The sequence below is a fragment of the Medicago sativa genome, chromosome 4 (assembly GCF_051527215.1).
Source record: "Medicago sativa cultivar Bolivia chromosome 4, Bolivia_mono, whole genome shotgun sequence".
Lineage (NCBI taxonomy): Eukaryota > Viridiplantae > Streptophyta > Magnoliopsida > Fabales > Fabaceae > Medicago > Medicago sativa.
Window position 1 is genome coordinate 17,389,235 of NC_140752.1, and position 16,415 is coordinate 17,405,649.

At 35.4% G+C, this 16,415-nt stretch overlaps 1 pseudogene across 1 annotated transcript in view; it reads left to right on the forward strand.

Moving 5' to 3' along the window:
• LOC146926833 (disease resistance protein RPP2A-like) overlaps positions 1-14,714 on the forward strand; it is a 90,915-nt pseudogene extending 76,201 nt beyond the window's left edge. The window contains exons 2-8 of the transcript XR_015007937.1: positions 8,642-8,682; positions 9,128-10,173; positions 10,441-10,931; positions 11,190-11,820; positions 12,006-12,275; positions 12,576-13,373; positions 13,676-14,714. The product of XR_015007937.1 is annotated as a disease resistance protein RPP2A-like (transcript). The remainder of the gene's footprint in view (positions 1-8,641; positions 8,683-9,127; positions 10,174-10,440; positions 10,932-11,189; positions 11,821-12,005; positions 12,276-12,575; positions 13,374-13,675) is intronic.
• Positions 14,715-16,415: the final 1,701 nt, after the last annotated feature.

Consider the following 16,415-nt stretch of genomic DNA (forward strand, 5'->3'; position numbering starts at 1 on the left):
AGAATAAAATCGAGCAAGTCCGGTAGATTGAAGGTTCAAGTCCAATCAATGGCTTGACACCCGAAAATCTTGGTCTACACTATGTGCTTCCTCACCTGCAACACAACGTCTAATCAAACCGTCAGTACCTACCTCCCACAAGTAGTGGTTTGCATCTTTGAAGAACTTTTTCCTCTGAGGGTAGGTCAGATCATCAGGAACTATGTTGCCGGCCTTAAAGTTTGCCATGTCAGCAAACCAAGGCCTTTCTCCAATAGCAAACAGCTGTTCATCGGGGAACTCGGCCTTGATGGCCTTCTCCTACTTTGTCACCTCATCATTCTCCAGCCTTGAGAGGTGGTCAGCTACCACGTTCTCGACTCCCTTCTTGTCACGAATCTCAAGATCAAATTCTTGCAATAATAGGATCCACCTCAACAGTCTAGGCTTTGAATCCCCTTTTGTCAAGAGATATTTAAGAGCTGCATGATCTGTAAAAACAATGACTTTGGAGCCTATTAGATAAGAACGAAATTTTTCCAATGCAAAGATTACAGCAAGAAATTCCTTTTCAGTGGTGGAATAGTTAACTTGATTTTCATTTAAAACCTTGCTTGCATAGTAAATTGCATGGAAAAATTTGTTCTTGCGTTGGCCTAGGACTACACCAACAGCATAATCACTTGCATCACACATAAGTTCAAAAGGTAAATCCCAATCGGGTGCAATGATTATTGGTGCAGTCACCAACTTGTTTTTAATCAAAGAAAAAGCATTTAGACATTCAGAATCAAAATTAAACTCGTTTTCTTTGACTAAGAGGTTACAGAGGGGTTTGCAAATTTTAGAAAAATCTTTTATGAAACGCCGATAGAAACCGGCATGCCCCAAGAAACTCCTTACTCCTTTAACATTAACAGGTGGGGGAAGTTTCTCTATAACCTCTATCTTAGCTTGGTCCACCTCAATGCCTTTAGCACTTATTTTATGTCCCAAAACTATACCTTCAGTTACCATAAAATGACATTTTTCCCAATTCAAAACAAGGTTAGTTTCGGTGCATCTTTTAAGTACAACATTTAAATGGAACAAGCATTGATCAAAAGACTTACCAAAAACAGAAAAGTCGTCCATAAATACCTCAATGTTCTTCTCTATCATATCAGAGAAGATGGAGAGCATACACCTTTGAAAGGTCGCCGACGCATTACACAGCCCAAAGGGCATCCTTCGATAAGCAAACACTCCAAATGGACAAGTGAAGGCAGTCTTTTCTTGATCTTCCGAAGCCACTGCAATTTGATTATACCCCGAATACCCATCCAAGAAGCAATAAAAGGCTTGGCCAACCAATCTCTCAATCATTTGATCCATGAATGGTAATGGAAAGTGGTCCTTTCTTGTTGCGGTATTCAACCTCCGGTAGTCTATACACATTCTCCAACCAGTGACGGTGCGGGTGGGTATCAATTCATTTTTTTCATTTGCCACCACCGTCATTCCTCCTTTCTTGGGGACCACGTGAACTGGACTTACCCATGAGCTATCTGAGATAGGGTAGATCATACCTGCATCTAGTAACTTCAGCACCTCTTTCTTCACCACTTCCTTCATTGTTGGGTTAAGTCTCCTTTGAGGTTGAACCATCGGTTTGTATTCAGCCTCCATGTGTATTTTGTGCATGCAATAAGTTGGACTAATACCCTTCAAATCAGAAATGTTCCACCCCAAAGCTCCTTGATTGTCTCTTAACACCCTCATTAATTTTTCTTCTTCCAAAGGTGTCAAGGTATTGCTGATGATTACTGGTTTAGAGGCATCTTTAGTGAGAAAAACATACTTCAAGTGAGAAGGGAGTTCTTTTAATTCTGGATTTTTCTCTCATTCTCCACTCAAAATAGGAGCATCCATAGAGTACTTACCCATTAATTCTTCTATTTTTACCGGTCCCAACTCTTGCTTGCTTGCTTTTAGTTGCTTGACACAATCACTTACTTCAAGATCTTCTTCATCACCACAACTTTCTATAGAATTCACAATTGCACGTTCAAGAGGTTGTGTTGGTTGATGTTCACAAGAGTCATCTTCAACTATTTCTTCAACAATGTCAATCCGGTAACACTTGGGATTTTCATCTTTGTGCTTCATTGCCTCAAATATATTGAAGACGACTTGCTCCTTATGGAATCTCAACATTAGCTCTCCTTTCTCAATATCAATTAGAGCACGGCCAGTTGCAAGGAAAGGTCTTCCTAGAATGAGTGGCATTTCTTCATCTTCAGCCATGTCTAAGATCACAAAATCTGCCGGAAACACCAAGTCATTAACCTTGACTAGCACATCTTCAAGCACACCGAAAGGATAAGAGATTGACCGATCAGCTAAAGTAATGGTCATTCTTGTTGGTTTTGGTTCCCCACACTTAAGCTACTTCATCATTGAAAGAGGCATCAAATTGATACTTGCTCCCAAGTCACATAAAGCTCTACCAATGTCTACTAGTCCAATTGAACAAGGGATAGTAAAAGCACCAGGATCCTTCAGCTTAGGTGGCAGCTTCTTTTGAAGAATAGCACTACAATTCTCAGAAAGTGCTATGTTCTCATCATCCTTAGGCTTCCTTCTTTTGGTCAACAAGTCTTTCATGAACTTAGCATACAACGACATTTGATCGAGAGCTTCACCGAAAGGAATATTCACCTGAAGTTGTGAGAAAAGTTGCATGAACTTCTTGAATTGACCTTCATCCTTTTCTTTCTTCTTGGCTAAGTGAGGGTATGGAAGCTTCACATATGATGGAATAACTTGTGGTTTATCTCTATCTTTCAAGATTTGACTCTTCGACTTCCTCAAGATTGAATCCTCATCAATTAACTTCTCACTTTTTTCTCCCTCTATTTTTTCTTCCTTTCATTTTCAACTACTCCATGATCATTTTCTTTTTCAACTACACCCTCATTATTCTTTTCAACTACTACTTCATCTTCCGCCTCAACTACTACATCATCAACCTTCTTTGGAGCTTTTGGAACTAAAGGTGTCAAAACCTTTTTGCTCCTCAATTCAATAGCATTACAAGACTCATTCTTAGGGTTGTCTTTAGTGTTACCTGAGAATCCGCCTTTGCTTTGTTCAGCCAATTGCTTAGCTAATTGCCCCAGTTGAGTTTCAAGCATCTTCCTAAAAGCTTCATTGTTCTTTCTTTCAGCTTCTTGACTCTTCTTCATCTCTTCAAAGTTGCCTTGAGTCATCTTCATGAAGTTCATCATAGTTTCCTCAAGAGCTGATGGCTTTCTTTGTTGTTGTTGTGGAGGAGCAAGCATCTGAGAGTTCAAAGCGTTGTTATTTGAATAGCTTAGATTGGGATGCTTGTTGATTCCTGGAGTGTAGTATTGATTTTGCCTTTGATATCCTCCCATGTAGTTAGCTTCTTCACTAGACCCTTCAGGCACACATTCACCATTGGGATGTTCTTCACCACATAGATCACATTTGATTGCAGCCACTTGTTGTTGCTTGTGAGCCAAAGTGAAGCCTTGAAACTCCTTAGTTAGAGCCTCGATTTGTTTGTTCATAGCTGCTTGGTTAGCAAGGATAGCAGTTTGTTCACTCACCCCAAACACTCCTCTTTCTTTCTTCTTAGCTTCAGCACGATACTCATTTCCAACCATGTTTTCTATCAAAGCTTGGACTTCATGGTCAATTTTGCTCTTGAGACTACCTCCCGCGGAAGCATCTAAGAACATTCTAGTGTTTGGTGTTACCCCCTCAGTGAAGATTTAGAGGTATTGTTTCTCGGTGAACTCATGATTAGGGCATCTCTTAAGAAGCAAGTTGAATCGCTCCCAAGCATCATATAATGACTCACCTTCTCCTTGCTTGAAGTTAGAGATCTCCATCTTCTTTTCCCAATACTTAGACATAGGGAAATATTTCTCAAGGAACTTCAGCTCTAACTCTTCCCATGTTTGAACAGTCCCGTTTGGTATTGTTAGCAACCAATCTTTTGCTCTTCCCGTCAAGGTGAAAGGAAATAGCCTTAGTTTCTTTTGTGCTTCAGTCACGGTGGCTGGTTGCACACAAAACTCGCAAGTTTCAGCAAAACGGCTCAAATGTTCATGAGGACTCATAGCTTCAGTCCCATCGAATTGCTTGTCCCTCAAACCGTTGAGGACAGTTGTCTTGATGTCAAAAGCAACGGGGTTAGCTGGTTGAAAAGTGTGGGTCAGTTGACCGCGATGAGTTGCTAACCCATAATCTCCTAGCTTTGGTCTTGGTGCAGGGTCTCCCATGGTTTCAGATTCAGTTGAGAGTGGCTCCGGTATTTGTTCTCGAACACCCGGTAAAACGGAATGAGCTAACCTTTACGACCGGATAGTTTTCCGGAGTGCTCTAGCAGTCCTTTCAATTTCTGGATCAAATTCGAGATCGTCGGAGCTCACCTTACCTCGCATAAACAGCAAAATACCTTAGTAGCACTGCACAACGCAAAGTAATCAAATGAATACTAAAACAGAAAAATAAAAATAAAAAACAGAAAATTAAATTGCAGAAATCCTAGATTATAACGTAATTGCCTTGTTGAAATAAATCAACAGTCCCCGGCAACGGCGCCAAAAACTTGATAGACGTTTGGCAAGTGCACCAAATACTATCGAAGTAGTAAAAATATCGATCCCACGAGGACTGTTTTTAACTTCAATAATTCAATCGCGTTATAAAAATAGGATGTATAAAAGTTTATTTTGTTTTGCCACTAGGCAGTAGATTTGGCTTGATTTTATGAAATCAAATAAAGAAATAGATTTGTTAAGAAAATATGGAGAGAGATGAGATCAGGTCTGTCGAATCCTCTATGTTTCCCCTAATTGGTTACTGCACCTATTATTACTAATGATTTTCTAGTTTCACGATAGTTAACAAATTAGCCCTAATCAATCCCTTGAGTTAGGACCCTCTTCTTAAACTACAGCCCCTAATTCCTTAGGTGGTCTAATAATCCTTGAAGGTTTTTATGAACGTTGACCTAATATTACTAACAAACGATTATCCATTCCTAGACTAACCATGTTTATTAGAACAATTCAATTAGGTCTAAGTCGAAAGCTATGGTCAGTAGTCATTCGTTCTCACAAAATCATGTTTATATTTGATCAGGATATAAAAAGCATTAAGAACAATTTAATTGAATAAAGACTAGAAATTCATTAATACGTAATAGAGTTTCACAGCAACATAAGATCAATTAGGGTTACATAGATTCATCTCTGACCTAATCTCTAAGAGATTTAGCTACTCATAATTGAGTTTACAAATAGCATAATCAATGAAATAATTAAAACATACATGAATTGGTAAAAGGTTGAAGAAATCGCCTTTCTAGCCGTCTCCGATGTCTCAAAATCGCACTTTGCTCTCCAAAATCGTAACCCCTTGTTCTTCAGATTGAGTGCAGTATTTATAGAAGTCATGGGTCTGACCTGTCAAAATCGCGCCGCGCCTATATATTGGCGTACCGTGATTTCATTAAAACAGGGAAGATGAATTTTTGCTTCCAAAATCGCAGCACGGCTTGAAATTGGCGTGGCGCGATTTGCTTCAAACAGACTTCAATATTTCAGCTTTTTGCACTCCAGAACAGTATAAATTGCATGAGAACTCTATCAAAATGTAACAATAAGTCCTAAAATTACGTAATGACAGCATGTCATCAATAGACGGATCTAACTACATAAATTTTACCTATATTGACGGATTTTGACCGTCACAAAAATTCAACTCTGTTGTAAATTTCTTGTAGCGATACAAAGAAAGTACGGGCAGTGGCGGATCTTGATTAAATTTGTTGGGGGTGCCAAAATTGTATGTAATATATACAGAACTGTTTCAATATGTAACAAGAAGTGGTAAGTAAATAAAGTGGTAAGTTTCTTTTGATTTTAGTGTGGGGGAGCCGGTTCAAGTCCCTACAGGGACACTTTTTTGAATAAAATATTAATATTAAAAAGGGTTAATTAAGTTTTTAGTCCCTATAAATATTCACAGTTTTGTTTTTAGTCCCTACAAAATAAAATCACACTTTTTAGTCCCTGTGACTTTTTTCCTTAAGTATTTTAGGGACCAAAACTATTGATGAAATTTTTTTACAGGGACTAAAAGTGCTGATGGAAAAAATTATAGGGACTAAAAATGTTGATGAAAAATTTTATAGGGACTAAAAAGTATGATTTTATTTTGTAGGGACTAAAAACAAAACTGTGAATATTTGTAGGGACTAAAAACTTAATTAACCCTATTAAAAATACAGGAGAAATACTAAAAAGCAGAGGCGATACTCGCCATTCCATTGCAACTAAGGGAAACTTATTGATTATTTATGCCTAATATGAGATATATAGCAACCTTGGGGGATGGTATGGCTCCAATAGGTCCCCAAAGAGATCCGCCCTGAGTATGGGTTGAGCCCGGGCGCGTGCCCAGGCTAGCTGGGTGGTGAATCCGCCCCCGGTTTCATTCTTCCATCGTTATCGTTTCAGAGCTTCATCTGAGTGTACTGGACGCTTCCATATGAGTCATTCTATGGATGAGGATACTCAACACTATACATCCTTGTGTCTATATGGTTGAGACGACGTTTAATTTTGTTTAGCTGATCCTACAATTTAAACAGTGCAACATCAACATGGACCTTAGACAAATCAGGTTTCCCTCCGTTGTATAGTAAACTGCAACTACGTTAGTGTTCATATCGACCGCATAAATGTTCATGGTTTTGTGGTGTGGTTTGCAAATAAACCAAACACGTCAATTTATAGATGGTTATGTGCATCACGGATCACAATAGACCACAAAAAAAATGTGTGCTTGACTGGTTCGTATTATATAATTCCAAACGTGCAAAACCCTCCAAATACAAGTTTGAACATAGTCTAAGTACATTTTAGGTTAAATAATCCGAACCAATATTGGGAAAGATTCTGATTATATAATATGAACCAATCTAGAATGTGGGCACCGACTTGGGATTCCAAGATTGGCTAGTCCATGAGTTTTTTAACGTTTTTCCATGGTTGAAAACGTGTTTCAACCTCACTGTCCTTAGAGTCTATGTTTGAATTTTGCCTATAAAAGCTCACTAATTCTTCACACTTTCTCATTCAAATTCACACTCTCTTTTTTCTTTCTTACTTTTGTTTCAGGGGGCGGATTTAGGATGTCAACAGTTTCACTGCTGGCCTTTTATACACCGGGTCAACAAAGACATTTGTAGCAGTAATTCCAGGGAGAGTAGAAATGATCAAACTAGGTTGTTTATAATATAAACTTTATATTAACTTTCACTTTCTCTGGCTCCATTATCTTGTGCTCCCACATTATTTGGAGGATGCGTGAGATGGATGACATATGTTCTCCCTCCATCTTTATGTGCTATAGATTTAGTTTTAGATTCCAAATACTTTGTACTGCATAGTGCTATATTAATGTAAATATATTAGTAAAACATTTTCAATCAATAAAAGTCATGAGAATAAATTTTTTTTAGATAACTAACACCTAATGAAATTGTTTTAAATCATTTAAAATAAAATTTGAAACATTTAAAAGGACAAAATAATTTACTTAACTTTAAAATAAACCTCAACCAAGCAATTGAGTTCAAGTGGTTAATGAGCTCATAATCAATTATTGAGGAAAATCTGAAGTGGTTAATGAGCTCATAATCAATTATTGAGGAAAATCTGAATTTGATTTCTGGATGGAACAGTTTTTTACTAGACTTTACTTACCTCTCAACCCAACTTTGGGTTATCACCATCAGAGCCCTTTTCCCTCAAAAAAATGCAGTGTTGACACCAAAAAGTAAACCTTATACTCAGTGACGGACCCAGAAATTCTCAATAGTGAGGGCCATATCTATATATAAATTTCTAACTTTTATATACATAAATGGTGCATGGTCCAATGGATCTTAAAGGAGAGTCTAATACCATTTTAAAAATCGTGGTCGAGTCTTACACATCTTCACAAAACCAGTTTGTGAGGTGAGGATTGTTCCCACTTATAAACACATTGTTTGGTCATCTCTTATCCAATGTAGGACTACTTAACATTAACATTAAATGATTTATGGATTAAATTGGTGAGGGGGTACTAGCATAGAGACTAACTTGACTATTTATTTTTTATATTATTTGAAATAGTAAATAAACTCAATTTTGTTTAAAATATTATACAAGTATCGTTTAAAAAAAGAAGCTAAACACAAGAAAAACAAAACATAGGATATGGTGTGCTTTATCTAACAATAAAGTAAAACAAAAACAAGAAAACATGAGGGAAATGCCTGTGTATATTTATTACTCTTGTTGTAATGTTCATAAGTAGCTATCATGTAATATTATTACCAAGAAACTCAAGAAGAAAGTGAGGGCCAAGGCCCACACTCTTGTTAACGTGGGTCCGTCCCCGCTTATACTGATTCATAGTAGTAAAGTAACATTTATGGCTAGAAAATTTCAGCCAAGTTTCTCAGCAACTGCAATACATTATGAGACGACTTTGACTTGTAATACTTATAACTTGAGGCTTGAGAGTTTCTGTGATGTTTCGCTCCATGTGCAATAACTCTACTTCATGAGCCGACTTTGACTTATAAAACAAGCATGACTTGCTATTCAAAGAGAGTTTCGCTTCATCATTTCAGTTCATTTTCTTCTTGTTAAGCAATTTCAAATTCAATCATTTTGAGAAATTTTCAGTCAGTCCATCCATGTGTTCCTTCTTTTCCTCCTCCAAAATCCTTCAGGAATTTGAATCCAGATCTACTACTGGTCCAAAGATGAGGTACAATGTGTTCTTGAGTTTCTGTGCTCAAGACATGGGTGATTTTCTTTCACTTCTCCATACAACCCTTAGTTCACAAGCTGGGATCGTTGTTTTTGAAGACATTAAGAGGTTTCAACATGAAAATGTTGAGACTTGAGATAAATAGTTCAGAAACAATTTTTAAGTTCTTTTTAAAATAGTTGAGACTTGAGATTTTAATATACACCTCTCAACTTATTAATTCCTTTATTCTTTTGACCTATGGAAATGTTAGACGGTTATTTTTACTTAGCTAATCATCTCTTGTTCATATATTATACAGGTATGAACATATAAATATTAAGGATTATATTAAGGATATAGTTGAACATATTTCTTGTGTTATAAACAAGAATAGAGTTTTTTCTGCGACTTCCTGTACACCCAGTGTAAAATCTGGTGTGCAAGATGTGATTGATCAAAAAGTCCTATCCTACTAGGGATATGGGGGATGACAGGGATTGGTAAATCAACCATCGCCAAGGCCATTTATGATCAAATTGGTCTTTATTTTGAGCACAAGTGCTTCCTCAAAAACATCGGGGGAATTGGGGACAAAGTAATGATCATAAAGTTTCATTACAAGAGAAATTTCTTTTTTATATTGATGGACCAACTGAAATAAAGGTAGCTCTATCTACAATTGAATCAGGAACAGAGATGTTAAAACAAAGCCTTCAACATAAAAGGGTACTTCTTGTACTTGACAATGTTTATAAATTGGAGCAGTTGAATGCTTTATGCAGAAGTCGGAAATGGTTTGAAGCAGGTAGTAAAATAATCATCACGACAACGGATAGACATCTACTCAAAGAGCATGGAGTTGACCATATATATAGAGTGAAAGAACTAGACGAAAGTGAATCGCTTGAGCTTTTGAATCAGGGTGTGTTCGGCCAAGCAACAGCTCCTCGAGAAGATTTTGGTGAACTTTCTAGACAAGTAGTTGCTTATTCTGGTGTTAAAGAACTTGGGAAGTTTTTGCATGGAAAAAATGTATGTGAGTGGAAGGGTGTGTTGAAAAGTCTCCAAAGATTTTCCATTCCTGATCTACAACTACTAGAAGCTCTAGAAAAGAGTTTTAGTGATTTGAGTGATAAAGAGAAACACATATTCCTTGATATAGCATGTTTCTTTGACAACATGAACCAAAATGATGTACTTCAAATATTAAATAGGTCAACACAATCTGCAGCTCTTCAAATAAGTCTCCTTGAAGACAAGAGCTTTCTAACCATTAATGAGAATAACAAGCTTGGAATGCATGTTCTGCTACAAGCCATGGCAAAAGACATCATTAAGAAGGAATCAAGTAATAAGACAGATAAGGTGAGTGGTATTGTGTGTGTGTGGGTGGGTGGGGGGGAGAGAGAGAGAGAAAGAGAGAGTTTTTGAGGCTAGCTCTATTTGATGTATCACCAATGCATGATTTTTTTTGCCAACAATGAAAATAGAATATTAACATTTGGTTTCATAATCATCTCAACAACTTCGGAAGTTAATTAATATGACTCTAAATTGATGATGTATCAGTAGCATCAAGAATCTCATCAACCATATATCTAAGCTATGATTTTTTTTTCTTTGATGACTCAGCCAAAGATGTATGATGTGTTCTTGAGTTTCAGAGGGGAAGACAATCGGGCAAAGTTTGTGTCACATCTCTATTCCTCTCTTCAAAATGCAGGTGTATATGTTTTCAGAGACGATGACGAGATTCAACGAGGAGATCATATCTCAATCTCACTGTTGCGAGCAATTGGACAGTCTAGAATTTCTATGGTTGTGTTGTCTACAAATTACGCTAATTCAAGATGGTGTATGCTAGAGTTGGAGAAGATCATGGAAATTGGCAGAAACAGGGGTCTGGTCGTTGTGCCAGTGTTCTACGAGGTAGCTCCCTCAGAAGTACGTCATCAGGAAGGTCCATTTGGGAAAGCTTTTGATGATCTTATATCTACAATTACCGTGGATGAATCCACAAAGAGTAATTGGAAAATAGAACTCTTTGATATTGGTGGTACAGCAGGGTTTGTTCTCATAGATTCCAAATTATTTGTTTATTTTTGTCTTTTAGAATATTGTTAGCGATACTAAAAATTGTTAGGCCTTGGGGGTATAATAATATCTGTATCCATTTTAAAATTCACCTTCTTTTATAACACAACTAATATATCAAAACATGCATGTGAAGTCATAATCTTACTTAAGATTCTTAAACTAATACAGATCGACTTTGGAGTACCAGAAATAAAGGTTCACTAAATCATGCTAAACTTAATTAATTCAACATATATTAAATGAAAATATATTACTATACAAAATATGCACATACAAAATAGAAGCATACGTTGGAAAATTTTAATATACATACAATTGATACAAAATCTTCTTACATCATGCAGAGTCGATCGAGTGTATACAATTGAAGAAATGAACAAAAGTGAATCTCTTGAGCTTTTCAGATGGCATGCATTCAAGCAACCAAGTCCAATAGAAGATTTTGCTACACATTCAACAGATGTGATTCCTTACTCAGGGAGACTGCCACTAGCACACTTGAAGTACTTGGGTCCTATTTGTCTGACTGTGAAATAACAGAGTGGCATAAAGTTTTGGCGAAACTAAAATGTATTCCTCATGATCAAGTACAAGAGAAACTAAAAGTAAGCTTCGATGGTTTAAAAGATTTTACTAAGAAACAAATATTTCTTGATATAGCTTGCTTCTTTATTGGGATGGATCAAAATGATGTAATTCAAATATTAAATGGGTGTGGATTTTTTGCTGATATTGGAATTAAAGTTCTTGTTGAAAGAGCCCTTGTAGGTTGACAATAATAACAAGCTTAGAATGCATGATTTGTTAAGAGACATGGGAAGACATATAATTTATGAGGAATCACCATCAGATCCTGAGAAGCGCAGTAGATTGTGGCGGCGTGAGGAAGTGTTTGATATATTAACAAAGCATAAGGTAATTGCTAATTAGAGAACTTCTTGTATGTTATTGAAAAATACAACGGAAAAGTAAGAGAACTAAACATTGATGAAAGTTAGTTTTATTCATTATATTTATTTTTTACTAATTATATGGGTTTCAAATTTTCAAATTAAACTATTTGTTTTCTGTTTCACTGATATTATTTTTTTTAATTTCAGGGAACAGAAGCTGTCAAGGGACTGGCTTTGGAGTTTCCAGGAAAAGATTGTCTGGAAACCAGAGCATTTAAGAAGATGAACAAACTCAGATTGCTTCGCCTAGCTGGGGTGAAGCTTAATGGAGATTTTAAATACGTTTCAAGAGATATTAGGTGGCTGCATTGGCATGGATTTCCAAAAACCTACGCTCCGGGAGAGTTTCAGCAAGAAAGTCTAGTGGCCGTTGAATTAAAATATAGCAAGCTGAATCGATTATGGAACAAGAGCCAGGTAAAATTAGTGATTTTAGTGGTGTTAAGCACTGCTTTGTGTCTGTGATTTTTATATTTATTAAAACTATTTCCCACCCATATGGTTTAATAAATAGTAAGCATGACATGTAACGCTTTTGTTATACAAGTGTAAAATGTTTCATGTCTATTACACATCACTAACAATGGGCAAATTGGGGAAGTAATTGGTATATATTACCGCCTGAATTGAGTGCAAAATAGCCATTCTTCCAAATTCGAATCAATTTTTTGTCTAAGCTTCTTCCAATAATTCTGTTGTGGTTTTATTTTCCTGCAGATGCTAGAGAATCTAAAAATTCTTAATCTTAGTCATTCTCATAATTTGACTGAAACCCCAGACTTTTCAGACATGCCTAATCTTGAAAAGCTAGTACTCAAAGACTGTCCAAGTTTGTCTACGGTCTCCCATAGCATTGGATCTCTGCATAAAATTCTTCTCATAAATTTGAGAGACTGCATAGGTCTTCGGAAGCTTCCAAGAAGCATCTATAAATTAAAATCTCTAGAAACTTTGATTCTTTCTGGATGTTCCATGATTGACAAATTGGAGGATGACTTGGAACAAATGGACTCTTTGATTACGTTGATTGCAGATAAGACTGCTATAACAAAAGTGCCATTTTCAATAGTAAGATCGAAAAGCATTGGATGCATTTCTTTAAATGGCTTTGAAGGATTTACACGTGATGTATTCCCTTCTCTCATTCGCTCTTGGATGTCGCCATCTAATAATGTGATATCTCTTGTTCAAACATCGATGTCCGTGTCATCACTTGGTAATTATAAGGACCTTGAAAAACTTCGAATTCTTTGTGTGGAGTATGGTTCAGATCTACAACTAACTCAAGATACAGCAATATTTTTGGATGTATTAAAAGCCACAAGTTATCAGAAATTGGAAGCAAGTGCAAGTTCAACTAGATCAGAGACCTCTGATTTGCATGCTTCTCCCTCAATTGATGATTTCCGTGGTCAAGTTCGCACTTCAAGGTCAAAGAATCACTTGAAATCTCTCTTAATTAAAATGGGAACAAAATGCCATGTCTCCAATATTGCTGTAGACAGTGTTTTACAGGTTTGAATATCTCTCCCGCGTATCTAATTTTTTTAAAGTTACTGGGATTCGGTTTTTTCCTGAAAATATATCATATCATCCCTTTCACATATTACACACAAATTTTATTCCTAAAGTTTTTAAACTCATTTTACAGTAGTAGTTTGTGAAATAGGTGTGAATTAAATTACAAGAAATTACATATCAGACATATATTGCAAGTCAAGAATTAAATTACAAGAAATTACATATAGATACTGAATTTTTCCTTGGATCCTCTAAATTTTTAATTCAAGGCATTTAAACATTTGCTCATTGTATAGACTGCAGATGCATCTTGGGATTCGCTTGTGCTCCCCTGTGACAATAATTCTAATTGGCTAACCTTCCATTGCGAAGGTTCTTCCATAATATTTGATCTCCCAACAATGAAAGGGCGAAATCTGAAGAATATGATATTGTTAGTTTCTTATTACTCTTCCTCGGAACGCATAACATCAGAAGGTTGCCAAGGTGTGTTAATCAGAAATTACACAAAGAAAACCATTCAAGCATATAAAAGAGATACACTAACCTCGTTTGAGGATGAGGATTGGCAAAGCATAGCATCAAATCTAGAACCTGGTAACAAAGTGGAGGTTGTGGTTGTTTTTGAGGAGAGTTTCCTTGTTGAGAAGACAACAGTATCTCTCTTATATGATGAACCAGTAAACAAAGAAATGGAATGTGGTCATGTAGTAGACGAGGAGGATGTTGTTGTTTCTGGCAATGACGATAATCATGTTGGTGTTTCTGGTGGTGACAATGAAGTCATCAATCAGTTTAGAGAGGGAACGGTGAACCATTTGCAGATCACTTGGCCCACAGATGGGCGTTATGCTGATGTCGTGGGACTAGTACAGCTAGTACCGCATGACCTTGACCAGCCCGCGGAGGTAGTAGCTAACGAGATTTGTGCAGCTGAAGCGGAGAATGGTCAGAAGCAACGGGTTTCTTTACCCGAGGATCAGCCTGAGCTGCAAGCTGCAGCCACACCTGAGACGACCATTGGACTGGTTCTAGGAGCTCGGATTTTGGATGCCCTCAAAGAGCTCAGGGCTGATTTCGTCCAACTAGAGCAGACAGTTACTGCTAGGTTAAATGCAGTAGAGGCCAAATTAGGGGAGCTTGAGGATGTAATTACTCAGATACCGCATGCATCGAGTTTCAATTCCACTTCTATGCTTATGTTTCTTTCAATGTTGCTCTTCCTTTTGTTATTTTGTTGGTTTGTTTTTCTATAATGACTTGGATATTAATATGGTACACTCCAAGTCCTTTTAGTTATTTTTTAATCATACCAGTTTCAGTGTTTTATCGTTATTTGAATTCTTACTATTTTGTTTCCAAATTCTAATAGGATTTAGAATTCATTTGGTCATTCTCTTTATTCCAGGTCCTTTTATTGTGCAATGCAAATTGGAAGTTTAATGACCTTTTTTTATAGGTATTTTAGTTTGTTATATTTCATTATTTATTTGATATTTTTGTGTCTAAAATTATGTGTTGATCATTCAAATGCTATTTTTGTTTCTTCTTTGACTTGGGAAATTATATTCCCTTTATATATTGCCTTCAAAAATCTTCTTAAACTCCTTCGTTCTTCATTATATTGCCTTCGAAAATCTTCTAAAAATAACTCAAAACACCTATGTTATTGCTGGTCTATGAAGAAAATAAAAACTATGTAATTGCCGGTTTTTGGAAGAAAAAAAATATAATTACATGGACTCAAATGGAAAAAAAATACAAAATATCTCATAACCCATAAGAAACTGCTCTAAAATATATCTAAAACAAAACAACCATACTAGAGTAGTGGTTGAAAAGAACTCCATCGCTCAATCACAATCTGCTCATGGATGTAGAAATCAAATTTTGAGCAATTTTTTTGTGGAGGAACTTTAATTAATGTTCTTAAAACGTATACAAAAAATTGTTCAAAAATTTAAGAGTTTAAGCATAATTAAACAAATTTTGATTTATAAGGGATTAATACTGACTGCAAAAACTTTATATAGGGACTAAAAAAACTATTAAAATTAACTAAGGACTAAAGTTAAAAGGCCTCAATAGGGATCAAAAACTTATTTAACCCTTAAAAAACACAATTTAACTAAATGATTTGTAACAAACACTTGTCCCATGTATGAATTGTATTTTTCAATGCCACTCTTTAAGGACTCATTTATACAAAACAAACGTGAAAACAATCAAACGCAAAAAAATGATAATTGGTGTATTATATTAAACGTGAAAACAATCAAACGCAAAAAAATAATAATTGGTGTATTATATTTGTTCTCTTTTTATAAAAATCTTACTTTTAGTAATTCTTTAGTGATGTACATCAGCTTTGTGTTTAATTTTTATAATAATTATAGTTAGATTATATTTTACAATATGTTATCACTTTTGTTAAGAAGAAAGTAACAAAAATTCAACTTAATGAATTTATTAGTGACAAACAAATATCTTGTCTCCCCTAAAAAAATAATTTTCTTGTGTATGCATTATTTTTTTTAAATGATACTATTAAGTGACCCACTTAGAAGGCAAAAAACGTAAAACAATGAATTTTTTTAAATGATACTATTTAGTGACCCACTTAGAAGGCAAAAAACGTAAAACAATGAATTGACATATAAAAAAAAAACGAAGTTCACAAATGAAATATTATTATGTTTTAGAATGAATAAAAATATTTTTTTTAAAAAGAGAAGAAAAGTTGTTTTAAAAAAAACATTCAAAAGGATATGTCAACATTTTAAAGTAGAAGGGTATTTTTGTAATTTTGAAAGTAACTTATTTTTTTAAGTCTACATTAGATTAGATAATAAGAAAACTAATAAATATAAAATATATTAGTAATATAATTTATTATAAAGTATTCAAACATAATACTGAACTTTTTCTTAAATTTTGGTAACATATTATATCTATTTGTTAAAATTTTGAATATATAAAACAAATTATTGAAATAAATTTCCTTAAAAAGATGAAGAAAGTATTCAAATATTCTAC